The sequence below is a fragment of the Ruditapes philippinarum genome, unplaced genomic scaffold (genome assembly GCF_026571515.1).
Source record: "Ruditapes philippinarum isolate M1 unplaced genomic scaffold, ASM2657151v2 ctg11843_1_1_1_1, whole genome shotgun sequence".
In the NCBI taxonomy this organism is placed as follows: Eukaryota; Metazoa; Mollusca; class Bivalvia; order Venerida; family Veneridae; genus Ruditapes; species Ruditapes philippinarum.
The window spans coordinates 1-16757 of NW_026863242.1; the positions used below are offsets into that span (position 1 = coordinate 1).

The 16757-nt window shown below is 31.9% G+C and overlaps 1 long non-coding RNA gene across 1 annotated transcript; it reads left to right on the forward strand.

Moving 5' to 3' along the window:
• The first annotated feature begins 4281 nt into the window (after nt 1–4281).
• LOC132721567 (uncharacterized) lies at nt 4282–9340 on the forward strand. Its single transcript, XR_009624480.1, has 4 exons — nt 4282–4387; nt 5837–5929; nt 7998–8184; nt 8786–9340. It is a non-coding gene; the product is annotated as an uncharacterized LOC132721567 (long non-coding RNA).
• The last annotated feature ends 7417 nt before the right edge of the window (nt 9341–16757 follow it).

Genomic DNA, 16757 nt, shown 5'->3' on the forward strand with positions numbered 1-16757 from the left:
GAGGAGAAAAATCCCAAAGGGCCCAAACCCGGGGTTTTGAACCACAGACCTTTTTTTTGGCCCGTAGAGGGAAACCACCTAAAACCACGCCCTTTAAAAGGGGGTTAATCTAAAAAGCAAGGCTTTTGGAAAAGGTGGCCTATATACCTAAAAACCCAAACAAAACACTCCCCCCCTTTTTTTTTAACTTTTCGGGAGCTAGCCAGCTCTCCTGAAATTTTTTTCCCACCCCCCCCGGGTTTTACCCACCCAAAACCCCGCCCAAAAAACTTTTTTGACCCCAATTTAAAGAAAATTGGGGGCAGAAAAATCCAAAAGGGCCCAAAAACCGGGTTTGAAACACATCTTTGGGTCCGTTGGGCCGGACACCTAAACCCACATCGTTTAAATTTTTTCCCCAAAACAGCAAGGCTTTTTTTTTTTTACCAATACATTTTAATAGGTCGCCATTTTTTTTTAATGCTATAAGCAGTGAATAATAAGTAGTAAGCCGTAAGCAGTTGACAGTAAGCAGTAGGCAGTCAACATTTGCAATTCCATAGTATATTGATTTCATTAATGTTCCCAAAGAAATAATTGAGATAAATTATAAAAAGTTATGAAAGTATAACCAATTCTGTCAATAAAACCTAAATCAATACACCGCATAGTTACGAATATCGATCAACAGATCAATTGGTTTATTATGTTAATACTTACATGTAGTAAAGCCTATCTAGTCAGATTATGAACAGGTATAATATATTAAAATATATATTAAAAGATATAGTTCCCCCTTAGCATTAACAAGCGGTTTGCTCAGTTATGTCAAATTTAATATATTAACAAATATAACATGTTATATCCAAATGTTTTTTGTTGATGCATTTTTGGTGAAAAAGACAACCTCAAAGAGAAAGTTTGATCTCACACCTGGTCAGTGGTTGAGAAACCAAATCCATCCCTTTTATCAAAAACAGTTTCTATGGCCATTATAAGGTTTTTTGCCATAGACCGCGGAAATACAACTTTTGTTTGGTTACTAGGATATGTTTTCATATGTAAATGGTATAAACTTTAAATGTTTTAAACACTTACTTTTTTTGTTTCAGTTCCATCTGTTACTTTCCTACCAAGTGCGACATTTAGCGTCAAGGGGTTGCGACATTTAGCGGCAATCGATTTTTGTGGCGACATATAGCGGCAACGTTGCGACATTTAGCGGTAGGCGATTGCGACATATAGGCGTTGATTGCGACATATAGGCGTCAGCGTTGCGACATTTAGCGTTTAGTTGGCGACCATTATAGCGGCGTTTGCGACATTATAGCGTTTGCTACAATGTCGACTATTTAATTAAAGTAAAAACACTGCTGACCAATTTAATGTTATTTCAAATTGATTGAAGAAGCCGTAAAACTCTTCTTTATTTCTATATTTGGTTAGCAAATTTAACGCTCTTTACATTCAGGCGAGAAAAATGCTGTACCAGTTAAACATATACACATGTAGTAGAATGTTGCTGACCAGTTAGATATATAGGGAAACCTGCCTGACCAGTTAAAAATATAGAAAAAAAATATATTTTGGTCGTGAAATTTTAAATTCATTTTATAATGTACGAAATTCAATATATTGTATATAAAATTTTGTCGACATTTAATTAAGTTAAAACACTGCTGACTTATTTAATATTAATTCAAATTGCAATTTTGCCTTTTAAAAAGTAACCATTTTTTGTTGTTTTTTTTTTTCCGTTACAAGAATTTTTCTATTGGGAAATATTTCACTTTAACAAGGATTTTGTATTAAAACTCATAAACACTATTTAATTCTTTATATAAAAAACATTAATTTTTCAAATTTTTTGCTTAATTTTATATATCTTTTTTTTAGAGGTATTTTTTTTAAAAAGCTTGTTTAATATATCCTTTTAAAAAATCACGGATTTAATTACATGTAGTGAATTGTAAATCCGGTTAAAAAATGTATTTGATTATTATGGTAACTTTAAAATGTGATTATATTAATTTTTTGGTTTATAAAACATAGTCATGATTAAATGTTCAAAAATATTATAATGAAAAATTATTATTAATTAATATAAATAAAAAGGGGTAATTTATTATAAATAGTTGGGTTAATTTCCCATCTTTTAAATTACCCCCTTTTTTATTTCTTACGGCGTGTTTTAAAAAATTTTAAACCATTCCTTTTTCCAATTTTTCCCTTCTTTTTTTGTAATTTGGTCATTTTTCCCCGATAATCCTTTTTTTAATTTTAACGGGGTCAGCAATTTTCCTTTTTATATCTATTTTTTCTTTTTTCAGCTAACGTCAGAAAGTTAGGGGCGATTTTTTTTCCCATAAATCGCCCCTTTGGGTCGGTGATTTTATAAATTTCCTGACCAAGCCCCGGGGTTAAAACGCACAAAATGCGGATACAAAATTATTTTTCCCAAAAATGTTCGTTTCCCGCTTGTCGAGTGTCGTTTTTTTCCGTTGTCAGTTGCCCTTCGCCGTTGTTCGATTTCGTTTCGCTTTTTCAAAGTGCCCCGCTTGGGCAATTTTGAGCTCGCGGTTGAAAAAAATCAAAAAAAATAACGCGACAATTTACTCGAAAATTTTTAAAAAATTGTCGCTTTCGCGATGTCGAGTGTCACTTCGCATTTGTCGAGCGTCGTATCGCATTGTCGCGTTGTCGTTTCGCATTGTCGAGTGTCGTGGTATGCACTTCTACCCAACCTCGACACTCGACAATGCGAAGTGACAATGCGACAACGCGAAGTGACATCGCGACCAACGCGAAGTGACATCGCGACAACGCGAAGCGACGCCTCGACAATGCGAAGCGACACTCGACAACGCGAAGCGACATTTCTTAAAGTGTCGCCCTTTTTTTTTTTTTTACCGCGACATTTCTAGGCGACAGTGCGACATATCGTTTGACACTGTCGAGCGTCGCTTTCGCATTGTCGCATATCGCTTCGGCGTTGTTCCTTTGTGTTAAGCGTCGCTTTCGTCATTTTTTGTCGTGAATTTCATCTTTTTCGCATTGGGTCGTTGTGTTTCTACCCTTAGACTGGCGCATATTATTTCTCTTTTTTTTTCTTTCTTTTTTCCTGTTATTTTGTTTATTTTATTTTATTTTATTATATTTTTTTGTATGTTTTTTTTATTTTTCTATAAATTGGCACGATAAGAACATCTCGTACAAGTTTAGACATTGATTAAGTTTGAATTAATAAATCATCATGAAGAATTAGGGAGGCGAACTCCTCATTTTTTTGCATCGTTTAGAAAACGTGTGGATTGAAATTTAAGAGTCTGATATTAAAAATATTCTTTTCGTGGATTTAAAATAGACATGATAAATAAGTGTCCCTTTTATTTAAAAAAAATTTTCACCTCTTTCGTTACAAACGTGATCAAATGGATTTTTTTCAAAAGCTTTCATTAATTTTAAAATCCAATTTAATTAGTGTTGAATCAAATTACTGACGTTACTACAGTAGATATATAGATATGTGACTGATGATGTCAGGAAATATTCATTTTGGTGAAGATTGGGTTAATAAAGTAGACATTTTTATGTTTTTGGAAGGAAATTTTTTCAAAAAAAAAATTTCCTTTCTATAGTATCGGTCTGCCTATATCAAAAAGAACGAACAACACCTAATTGCATTCTGTTTAAGCTCAATAGAAAATAAGTAGTTAATGCGACCAAGAAAGTAGTGCAGCAGAACTATATGTATACTTTCAAACGTGGATGACTTGAAGAAAAAGCTGATGTTCAAAAAAAACTTGAAATGATGATATTCAATGTTAGCTTACATCAATGGAACATAATCTTAAACGTGTACGGAAAAAAAACATCAGTATTATTACGCATTAGGCCAAAGAAAAGTTTGTGTCCATGTACCTTATGTACAATAAATTGAATATAAATAAGGTGTAATTTTGTAGCAGAGATGCTGAAAAATTCACATGTAAGTCAACCGAAGGGAAATGAAAGTATTTATTGTATATATTTAGCAATTTATTGAATAGCATTTTATGCCACCGCTGATTTTTTTTACGTCAATAACTCAAGAGGAAACAATGGATACAATATGTGGCCTTAAAAAAAACGTACTATTTTCGCAAAAAAATGGTTCGCAAACTTTCATAGAATCAAAGCGTTTGAAACAAAAAATATTATTATATAAATAGGGTAAAGTGATGTGTCCGACTTACGATCACTTTACCCTAATAAAAAACAAGATTACAATACAAGTCTGGTAAAACTTGGTTTTGACTAGATCTAGTAGGGCACACCGCCATTGTTCGGACCATCGACAGAATAACGTTCGTGTTTTTCAGATTTCTCCATCCAAGACATAGATTTGCTGATGAATAACATCGCAAAGGTTTGTGGAAATGCTTTTATTTCTTTGTTCAAAATCGTTTTGTGTTTGCAGATGTAAATTTGTTAGACAAACGAAATTAGGTCAAGGATTGTTTACATTACTGAATTTACAGGTAAACTCGGCCCTATACCAACTCGGGACAGGTCAACTCGGTCCTCTATTAAAAACCATATATTAGGATATAGATTGTTTAGATTGTTTAGTTAATAACATATTGTTTGAAATTATCTTTAAGATAAATAATTATCTTAAGAAGAGATATCAAAGACAATATATGTTAAATATTAATCAATAAATAGAGTTTTTAGATTGAATTTTTGTGACAATGAATTTTATTGTATTTAATACTGTTTGTTTTTTAATATGACAAATGCCTTTTTAACGATATTTTTTACAAAAAATCTGAAGTAGCATAAAATGCGTTTAAATTGTAAATTTTTCTTTCTCTACAAATTCACATACTTTTCAATATCCTTGAGTAGATGTCTGTTAGTGTGAAAATGTTAAACCATGAAAGTTATGATGGAAACATATCAAAAGTAAGAAAAGTAATCATTATCAGTAATATGTAATTATGGGCCGAGTTGACCCGTGCTGAGTTGGAATAGGGCCGAGCTGTCTCAAGGGCCAAGTACGTTTAAGGGCCGATCTGACCCTGATTCGAATTTACAGTGTTGACTGTTGTGTAGGATTTGCTTTTCATTTCTATTGTATATAGACTATCGATTAACATAGAAATAAGTTTATAATATATTATATTTAACTGTTGTGTACAATTGATATTCGATGTCATGGCCCTCTTGATTTTTATTTGGCGAGGTCCGAGAACAGGCAGCCTTTCGCACAGACTGCAATTTGCAGTTGGTATAGTAATTTTTAGTGTTTGATGATCGAAGATTTTTTCCTTCTGAAAATCATGGACTTGAATAATTCAAATCTGTGTGAAAGCGCAAAGAGAAAGAGACTGAAAATTAATTTATTATTTCTATGGACAATATTGATTGTAATAAATTTGTAATAAAACATGTGGGTCAATTTCCAGCAGTAATTGAATCATGACAAAGTATTTTTAATAATTTTATTTAACTTGTGGCTACTTGAAAATTTCACGCTGGATATTTGCTTACCATTACATTTTGCATAAGAGCTCTATGATGACATTAAAGTCCACGGGCCAATTCATTTCTGATATATCTATAATCTTTCCGATTATAAGAAAAAAATATATATATGTTCATTCTTTGTAAAAATGTTAGAAGACTTGCAAGTTACCAACTTTATCATTGCATTTATTTATTATTGAAAAAATGCTGAACAGCTAGTCTCAACAGTGTTTATAGGCTAGAATTTTCAGTTTGCATTAGGGCCAAAATTATTAAATATATTGTTAGTCATGACGGCTTTCCCATTGCTGTCATCAAACTTTAACCTTGTTCATAACTTTTTCAGATCTTGGTGTATTGTCTTCATACTTGGCCACAACAACCCTTCAAATAGACCAGACTAAACTAAATTAACTTGACCACCATATTAACATTCAAGGTAAATGTCTAAATTTTCTTGATTTTTGCTATTAGTGGCTATAACTTTGTTATTTTTGAATGGATTGTCTTCAAACTTGAACAACAATCTTTCAGGATAGGACCTGACTCACTCATAAATGTCCTTGAAGCTTTTGTGATCAGAAATTGTACAGAATAATACAAACCCAGAGCAATTTCATTCACTTGGTTTTGCAACTTCTGAGAAAATGGATTTTAAAGATAGTTGTTTTCTTGAAATTTTCAGGACAGTATAGTAGATAGTAAAGACATTTAATACGAGGGTTGTTCAAAAAGTAATAGGACTGCAGCTCTAATGTTCACATTTTTTAATTTACGTACATAATTTTACAAGAAACAAATATCGGAACATGTTCTCTATATACAGTGAAAATTTCAATACAAAATGTTTACAAATAAGAATTCTGTGAAATTTTCAAATGACAAGGGGTACGAAACTCGGCGCACGCAAAGAATACAATAAAAGACGTTCATGACGTCGTTAACTAAATACAAAATATAACAAGTGTCATTCATTCTGAAAGTATTCTCCCTAGTGTTCCAGGTGTCTGAATTATGTGACCATCAGTGGAGATTAAAAGAGAAAGAAAGCGATCACAATTTCGTTCAACTCTCCAAAAAAAATGCCCGATAACCGGCCATTCTCGACTTGTCTCGAAATATTTTGAGTAAACTGGGAACTCAACAAGCCTGGACTTAAAATGCTAAATATGCAAAAGCGATTTATATTATTATATAATTTTTACATGTATCTCAACGTACAAAATTATTATATACAGTAAAATAACAATATTTATCAATTGAAAGGTATCATTTATTAAAACAAAATTGGGAGAAAATACTACTAATCATTACTGTTAATCATTATTATATTCATTTTATTAAACCAAGTATATATAATGAGAAACAATAAAATAGTGTTTGATAGAAATGACTTATATACAATCCTTTGTTTAGAACTGAATAAGTAGACCCGAAGCAGACATAAAACGTGCCGGACAGTCCGCGTACCGTTTTACCGTCGATCCATTTACAGCGCTTTTGCAATTGACGTCACTAACGTCCCTTTTATCCTCACACTTTCCTGTTAGAGATTTTGTAATCGCCGTTTTTAAATTGATTGTACCAGTTGAAAACGAGTGTCCTGATGGCAGGATAATTTTCCTTTCTTAATTTTATTATTTTGTATGTATCTGAAATAAAATTGCGAATTTGTAGGCACAATGTAACGATCGCACGAATTTCTGTTTGTTACCGAGTGCCGTATTTCAACATTTAACGTCATGACCACCGCTGTTCAAAACTAAATTATTATGCCATTTCATGCCCTAATGATGTCAAATTTAGATATAATGTCACTTAAATATAAATTAATGTGTTGGTGGAATATATGGACAAACAGGGTATAAATTATGAATAAATTTGAAGTACAACTTAGCTTCAATAACTATTTTTATGTGCTGCGCCGGGTGTGTGTTACCATGGTTATTCAATATCACAGGAAACACGCGTTCATCACAATATATTAATAAACTTATGCATAAATTGTCGAAAACATTTTACGATCCCTATATACATATGAAAATATTCTAAATTGGATGAAATATGAATATGCAAGACTCTCAGTCCTATTACTTTTTGAACAACCCTCGTACATACTGTATATACACTATAATTACTATAGTATTCTATAAAAATCTTTATGCTTGGACAATTTTGAACAAATTGTTTCTTAAACAGTGTAAGAAATTAGGATTTGAATCGACTAGGCTGGTCAGACTACTAGATTGGAATATTCACTTGTCCAAAAGACATTTCACTAGCACGATTCATTTGTTCAAAACAGTTGTTTATATTGCCTCTGAAAATACAGTAGCCTGGTTGGGCTTGTTACTGTGAAAAGTTGATAGCCCAAGGAGAAATTTAGTAGTCGGGCTCTCGACTACTGCTAATTTCAAACACTGCTTAAATTATTGATTTGATATCAACTAACATAATTATTAGGATACTATATGTATATCTAATAATAATTATATTTTATGTTTCAGAAGTTCGGCCTACATGTCAGATTTATGAATGTGAACAGCAAATATCGATTTTAAGGATGCTTTAGGGTCAATGACAATGAAATCACGAGAGATAAAGGCTAAAATGTGAGACTGTCAATCTGACTAACCTTGAAGTGAACAAATGGAAAAAATGTTTCTTTCAATAGCATGGGCTTTTAAGGAAGAGGTACATGATTATTTAGAAGTATTTGTATATGATATTTCTTAATTATTATATTCTAATAGCTTTTTTTTTCTTGACTTGTTTAAAGGCTGACACAGGACAGTTTATTTTAAGTCAGTGAGCTTCAGTCACTGGATAGACTATTGTCACAAAAAGCCAAATTTATAAAAAAGAATTACAGTGTATTTAAATATCTTATACAAGAAATTAGGAACAAAATTAATAGCAAGAACAATTGTGACATGTAACATGTATTTAGGAATTCAGCTTTCTTTTCCTTTTTACCTCAGGACAATTCACATTAAAATATTGAATATTCACAGTAAGCAGTGTTAGCACTCCGACATATCTGACATATATGATCATCTTATCATCACTTAGCTGTCTATAGCTTATCAGAATCACTCACATTTATGAATTTAAATAATTTTGAAAAAAATGCTGCATAGCAAATAGATAAAATACTTGGGGTGTCTGTGACTGATTGGTTTAGTTTCTTGACTTTAAACCTTTAAGCCTTTCACTGCTGTAAGTTCGTGCTCGGCAAGGGTTTACAAGTGGAATTTTAACTTTGCAATTAACTTTTTCTAAACAAATATTTCAGGAAACAGAGGCGCTTATATGATAGAACAGTAAAAGCAGGAGTGATAAGGAAAGATACATGTAGATGTGTCTTCATGTCGGAAACACTAAAGAAATAGAAATATTGTGGTTTTATAAAACTTAAAAGAAATTGGAATATCAGGAGACTCCCTGCCCTTTGCAATGTTGGATAATGAGTTCTTAGATGTGATGTCGAAAGCCTCATGAATATAGTACCATGACTTAATCTAATTAGAAAAAGAAATGACATTGAGGAGAAAACTAGTCACCAGTCTTTCACCAAGAACTAGAGATAACTTTCCAATATTTGAAATATCATAATATGTATAGAACTTTATTGAGCCACCAGTTTTTCACCAGGAAAATAAGATCACTTAACTATTTTTAGCTCACCTGTCACAAAGTGACAGGGTGAGCTTTTTTGATCGCTTTTCGTCTGGCGTCCACTTTAAATGACATCTCCTCATAAACCACTAAGCCAATTTCATCCAAATTTCACAGGAATGTTTCTTTGGTGGTCACCTCTAAATATTGTTCATAGAACGCTGGTTGCCATGGCAACCAAAAGAAAAAAACTTAAAGTATCTTCTTTTAAAGAACCCAAAGAGCTAGAGCTTAGACAAAGTATCTTTTTTTAAAGGTATGAAACATCTTCTAGTGAGTGTCTACCAAGTTTGTTCAAATAAAAGCCCTGGGGGTCAAAATTGGCCCCGCCCCACGGGGTCATTGAATTTCCCTATATGCATATAGTAAAAACTTAAAATCTTCTTTTAAAGAACCAAAATAGCTAGAGTTTAGATATTAAGCATGAAACATCTTCTTGTAAGTGTCTACAAAGTTTGTTCAAATAAAAGCCCTGGGGTCAAAATTGGCCCCTCCCCCGGGGTCATTGATTTTCCTTATATGTGTATAGCAAAAAACTTAAAAACCTTCTTTGAAAAAACCTAAATAGCTAGAGTTTAGATATTAAGCATGAAACATCTTCTGGTAAGTGTATACAAGGTTTGTTCAAATAAAAGCCCTGGGGTCAAAACTGGCCCCGCCCCAGGGGTTTCATTGTTTTTAACTATTTGTGTATAGTAAAAACTTAAAAAATCTTCTTTTAAAAAACCCAATGAGCTAGAGCCTAGATGTTTAGCATGAAACATCTTATGGTGTCGACCAAGTTTGTTCAAATTTAAGCCCTTGTATAAAAATTGGCCATGCCGGGGTGGGGGGTGGTGCAGAGGTCTTTGTTTTACATTATATGTGTGTAGTAAAAGCTTAACATCATGAAACATCTTCTAACGGGTGTCTTACAAAATTGGTCAAATAAAAGCCCTGGGGTTTAAACTGGCCCTGCTCCAGGGGCCTATATACACATGGCCCTCTTGTTCAACAATCTTTTTGAAATATGTATGAACAAAACTTTATCAATTTTAAGCTTTTATTGAAGGAATTTGAAATAACTTTGCAGAAATGATTGTTATAATAAGACAATGAGTCATGTCAACAACCAGACCCCTACCTCCAGGGTCAAGGTCGCACTTGCTCATTCAAGGTCAACTTGTCTATTTGAGGGTATATCTCCTGTCTGGTCTTCCCTATCTCTAAAGGGATTTTGTAAATTCTTGCCACAATTGCTCACAATAATGAGAAGATGTGTCTTGCTCAACAACAGCTCACCTGCCTCCAAGGTCAAGGTCACACTTGGAGGTCAAATATTAGCATAGCCTGTTACAGGGTATATTTCGTGTCCGGTCCATAACTTTGTCATTTATTGAAGGAATTTGAAATAACTTGGCACAAATGTTTGTTATAATAAGACGATGATGTGCAACAACCAGACCCTTACCTTCAGGGTCAAGGTCACACTTGCTCATTCAAGGTCAACATTGTCCATTTGAGGGTATATCTCGTGTCCAGTCTATACCTTTCTTATCTTTGAAAGGATTTTGTAAATACTTGCCGCAATTGTTCACAACAATGAGATGATGTGTTATGCGCAACAATCGGTCACCAACCTACAAGGTCAAGGTCACACTTGGAGGTCTAAGATTAACATAGCCTGTTATAGGGTATTTTTTTTGTCCTGTCCATAACTTTTTTGTATATCAAAGGATTTTGAAAACACTTGGCACAAATATTCACTATAATAAGACAATGTGTCAAGCGCAACACCTGCATCCCTACCTCCAAGTCAGGGTCACATTTCGAGGTAAAAAATAAACATAGTCTTTTAAAGGGTATATATTGTGTCCAATGTAGAACTTCTTCATAGTTCAAGGGATTTTGAAATAACTTGGCACAAATAGTCACAATAATAAGACGATATGTCAATTACAACACCTGCACCCTGCCTCCAAGGTCAAGGTCACACTTAGAGGTATAAAGGAAACAAAGTCTGTTATATGGTATATTTTATGCCCCGTCCATAACTTCTTCATAGATGAAGGGATTTGGAAAATACTTGGCACAAATAGTCACAATGATAAGATGATATGTCATGCACAACACCTGCACCCCTACCTCCAGGGTCAAGGTCACACTTAAGAGGTCAAAGCAGGGATTTTTTCCAGGATTTTGGGAACATAACCCATACCCATGCAACTGGGAATTTCAGCGATATTTTGTTAAAATTGGGAAAAAATGTATGACTGAAAGTTTGAAGCGATTAAATGTATGCAAGCAATCACTGCCTAGGATGGCTTCTTCAAACATTTAAACACTATTACAGTAAAGAAGCCCTTATTTTCAAAGATTTTAGAATTCTTTATTTCAATATTTATATTTTAGTAACTTTCAATTGGGAATATTTTCCTTTGGATTGGGAAAATAATATACTATTTTCAATTGGGAATATGTCCCAATAACGGCTATAAAATAAGCCAAAAAATCCCTGCAAAGCTTAACATGATATATTTTGAAATTCAGTATTTCATTTTATTTCTTTAATAAATTTATTGTTGCATTTGCAGATCCAGCATTGATCATAATTTTGGACTGAAACTCCTTAGATCCCTGCCTCAATCTTTTGAAATAGCACAATTTTTTGCTTCATATAAAACTTCCCTGAGGCGGGGGACGTTGGTATCTCTGTTACAAATTCTTGTTTATTTTACCAACAAGTGTTCACTTTCAAACTTTTGATCATTGTATTTTTTGTACTACCTTTTGTATAATGTTGTATTTTATTTATGTTCTTATTCTAAGATTAGCATGGCCAACTCATGAAAGTCCAAATGATGGTCAACTTTTTTATGTTTTTTTTTGTTTTTTTTTTTTTAAACATTATTTACTTTATTTTTACAGTGTTCCTCTGAATCATACATTCTGTTTTAGTTAAACATGCACTTCTTGTTACTTATTTTCCCATACTTCATATTACATTGATCACGGTTTGATGTGATGGCTCATAAAATTATAACAATATCATTTCTTTGTACTTTACCTAGTAAAATATGAAAACAGAAATATTACTGGCCGTTTGCATTAAAGCTTCTTTCATTCAGATTGTTATAACTTGTATCACCTCAATATGTACCAATAATTTAAAGGGTTTCACTCCATTGAGGTTTAAAAGCCTAAAACATAACATTTGAATTTCTACAGAAATGAGCCGGGGCACTTGATACAGAAATATATGCACAGATAGTGAAGAAATATACTTTGAAATGAATTGAAAATCAATTTTTTTTATGCTTTTCTCAGCCTGATCTGCGTGATATGTGTTTAAACGCTTTCATTTTGGGTAATTTTTTTACAATTTGAATAATTATTCTTGAAAAACGAAGTGCACAAATGATCTGAAATTTTTCTCAAAGATTAGTGGTCAAAACATACATCAAGTGGTACATTAATCTAGAAAAATAAATTTCAGTCTCATCATGTCAAAAAACCTCAGTGGAGTTCCTTTTACACATTTTATCTGACAAACTAAATTTCATTATCTCCATATATTTAATCATTTATTTTTTATATTACATATATTTTTACTTTTATGCAAGTTTTGACAATAAAGGTTTATTTTAAATCATTGTTCTTTGTTTTGCTATGACTTTAACAGCATGTACATCAATTTCATACTAAAACACAATTAGTTATGTTTGAACTTACAAATGTAAGCACATGATGAGCTTTTCTTGTCCTTGAGTTTAAAATAAAAAGTCTCTTCATTAACTATGATTAAATAATGCTTATGGCATGGTCTTGAATTCCTATGAAGTAGTCATATAAGTCATGGCCGATTTAGGTCAAACTGAGTGGTTCTTTGTGTGCATAATGCAGTAGTATTATCTATTAATTCACTTATTACTATATTAGTAACAGAATTGCCTATGATTTCAACTGATTATGAGTGTCACAACTTATGGGTTTGGGGCCCTGGGCCAAGAACTAGTTTTCAGCCCACTGAACATGAGTAGTGCAAAAACGGAAACAATGGCGTCACATTTTACGTCATCAAATCAGCTAGCTGTAGATTGAAGCTTGCACATATTCCTTTGTTTTTAATTCACACGCATTAGGTATTTCTATGAAAATTTCCTTCCAACAGTACTTTCAGTGCTTTGATTTTCATTGGTTCCACATCTAAAACAATGGACGTGTGTTTTGATTTTAGTTTGTATCTTCTTGAATAATAAGTCTGATTTTTTTGTAGTAATCAAGAGAATGTGACAAATCAATACGTTATCAACAATATTAAATATCTGGCAAATAAATTATAAACTTACTTTGATAAAGTTTAGGTTAGTGTTTATTAGTAAGTATTAACAAAATTAAATTGGTCCAGACTTGTGCATCCATGCATTCAACTAATTAAAGTCAGTAAATGCTTACAAATTTACAGTTATAATTACTCATTATATAAGTGTTTACTAAAAACACTAACCAAAATTGTTTTGAAATTATTTAAAATTGTTACGATTAGTACGTACATTTTTGTATTTACAAAATTCGTTCCATTTCACGCCTTTTTCCCAACAGTATTTCAGTCATATAGGCGGGTAGTTTCCTAACCATCGTTCCTGGAGAGTAACACCAGTACTATACTTTCAGCCATGCATTCGACCAATTAAATTTAGTAAATGCTTTCAAATTTACAGTTACAGTTACTAATTATATAAGAGTTTACTAATAAACACTAACCAAAATAGTGTTTGAAATTATTCAAAATTGTTACGATTCATTTGAGATACTGCATTTCTGGTGGACGCTCTTATGTATAATTTATATCCTTCACAGTATATAATGTTCTTATTTACGTATTGATATAAAGTTGAATTTCTCACGAAGAAAAATCTATTTTTACAAAAATTGCAAACAATTATATTTTTATATATATCTTATTTAATTTTATATTTAATAAGTAATAGAAAGAGCATCGAAACACAAGGCTAGATATATACGAGGGGCGGCGTAGCTTCCCGAGTATAAATCAGATTGGTTTGATGTACTTTCTCTTTTGTGTCATAGTCAAACATAAAACCACGTTCCCCGTTGGATTAATATAAAACCCCCGGGAGAAAAGAAACAAATGAAGGGGCCATTTTAATAGGGACTTTAAAGGTGTTTTCCTTTTCTTTTTGCCGTCCCCAATAAGTAAACCCCAAAAAAAAAATGAGCTTTTAAATTTGGGCATGCTTAATTTGTTTGGTAATTTTATACCTTTTAACCAAATTTTAACCCCACGGTGCATGTGTATGTATGCAATTTAACTCGGACACATTTTCAACAGAAAGGTCCCCAAACTATGATACAAAATGGTGTAATAATAATGTTCTTTAAGTAAAATATACTATAAGGTTATAATACTTTGTTATTACAAAAATGAGTTCTATTGCACGAGTACAAAGCACAGCAGTTGTTGGCTAGTAATACTTAAGATATACAATAAGCAATATAGACAGAAAGAAGTAAAAATGATAAACCATGAGCATTGCCAAGATGTCACTTGCCAAAAAGCGTGCATGTTACTCTGTTTTGAAATATAAAGAATGTTTTCCTTTGACCTCTTTATCTTCATTCACAAGACTTATGACATCATATGAACAAATGTAGTATCACAAATGTAGTTTTGTTACTATTTATTATCAAGACTCTATGGCTTATAATTGTGTGACTGTCACAATATAGCAATGGAGATCTTAATCAATTAATACATCTATTATACTATAAAATTATTTAAACGGCGTACATATATACATTTCAATATTTTTTTTATAAAAAATACTATTCTGCATGTGCATCTTTAATTTGCGTTTTATTGAAAACATTTCTTACCAACATTAATATTTGAATTGTAATGCAGCCATTTTACAGATCTAGTGAATTGTGTGTATGCAAAAGAAAACAGAAATCTAACAAACTTACAAGTAAGACGTATGATTGAGTTTGAATTAGTAAATCATCAGCAAAATAAATTTTGTTGTTTTCTTTCTTTAATTTCTAAAGACTTTCGCTTATATGCTTATTGTTTTGCATTTGCTTCGCAATAAAAGTTTCAAAATACAATTTGGATTAGTTTCTTGCCTATAGAAATGTGACATATTGTAAAATTGAAAATGGTTATTACGGTTAACATGATAGCATTGTGAACAACCTTTACGATCTAATGCGATATTAATTTCTATTTAATTGCACGTTAAACTCAAGTGAAACTAATTTCTGAATAGTTAACATTTAGAAAAGTAATTGAACATGGGTATATAAAAATTTTTTAATGCACAAAATATATACCAGTACTTATTTTTTTACACCCTTTAATTTATCTGAGTGTAATAAATAATATTAAATATTTTTGAAATATCTTTGTTTTAATTTATTTAAGACTATCATACAACACCGTTTAATATTACATAATTTAATTTAAGAGTTGTCGTTTGTCGAATACAAGAAATATGATAATTTAATATATGAACGAAAGAGTGTAAAAGATATTATTTGTACTATCTGGATATTATAGCATGAAGTCTGTTAAATGATTTTGCATCAACAATAAAATAGAAAATGCAGAAAAACATGAAGGCGGATAGGTAGGTATGCATACTTGGCACATGTCTTTTATAAAGGTCAATGTTTCGGTATTTGTCCTGTATTTTGCTAATTCATCACAACCTATTTCTGATATAACAGAAAGTAGGAATTGTGATACGATAATGAGATATAGTTTATTGCTGGTAGTCAGTAATGTAAAACTCTTACACTCAATAGAACAATGATTGCATCTATTTAACTTTATCTTTAATCAGAGTTGTTATATAACAAACAATTCTAAAACTTAAGGAAATTAGTAATAATTTCAAAATAATAATTAATCGTATATGTTTGTTTTTTGTGAGTTGTATTTAATTTCGATAAGCTGAATTATAAATGCAACAAACATTGTTATAAAGTACGAAGCAATATTGTACAGCTGCCACTATATGCGACATAAATAATTCGGCGCCCATCGTCCGGTCGTCCACCATTCGACAATGTACACTTTAGAGGAGGTCACGGTTTTGATTGTATATATTAATCAAAATTTTTACATCTTGAATACGATGAGGATTTCACATATTGGGTAAAAGCTAGGTGAGCAGGTCAAATAAAAGAAGTTCATAATGATTCCAATCTATAACTGAGATTAATGTTCGTAATATTTCACATACATATACTTGCTGAGTTTGTTCAGTTGTGTTAGAGCAGTAAAAATTAAAGCTTACAAGTAGGAAGGATAAGTGTCGTAATCAATTAGCTTTAGTTTCTTTTTGAAATTGTCGCACTTATATTAGGTTCGTGCTTGAATGATGTCTCATTATCAAATTAATCTCAGTACTGTAACTTATAAGACGCGTCACTCTTTCAACAAAAATCAATGTAATACAATTTATATTTCCTTATGGAAATTGTCGCACTGAATACTATCTATGAATTATACATGTATCTTTTCCAAAAATGTTTCAATGCCTGATCAATGGCTCTGCAAATGATTGGTATATGACAATCTATAT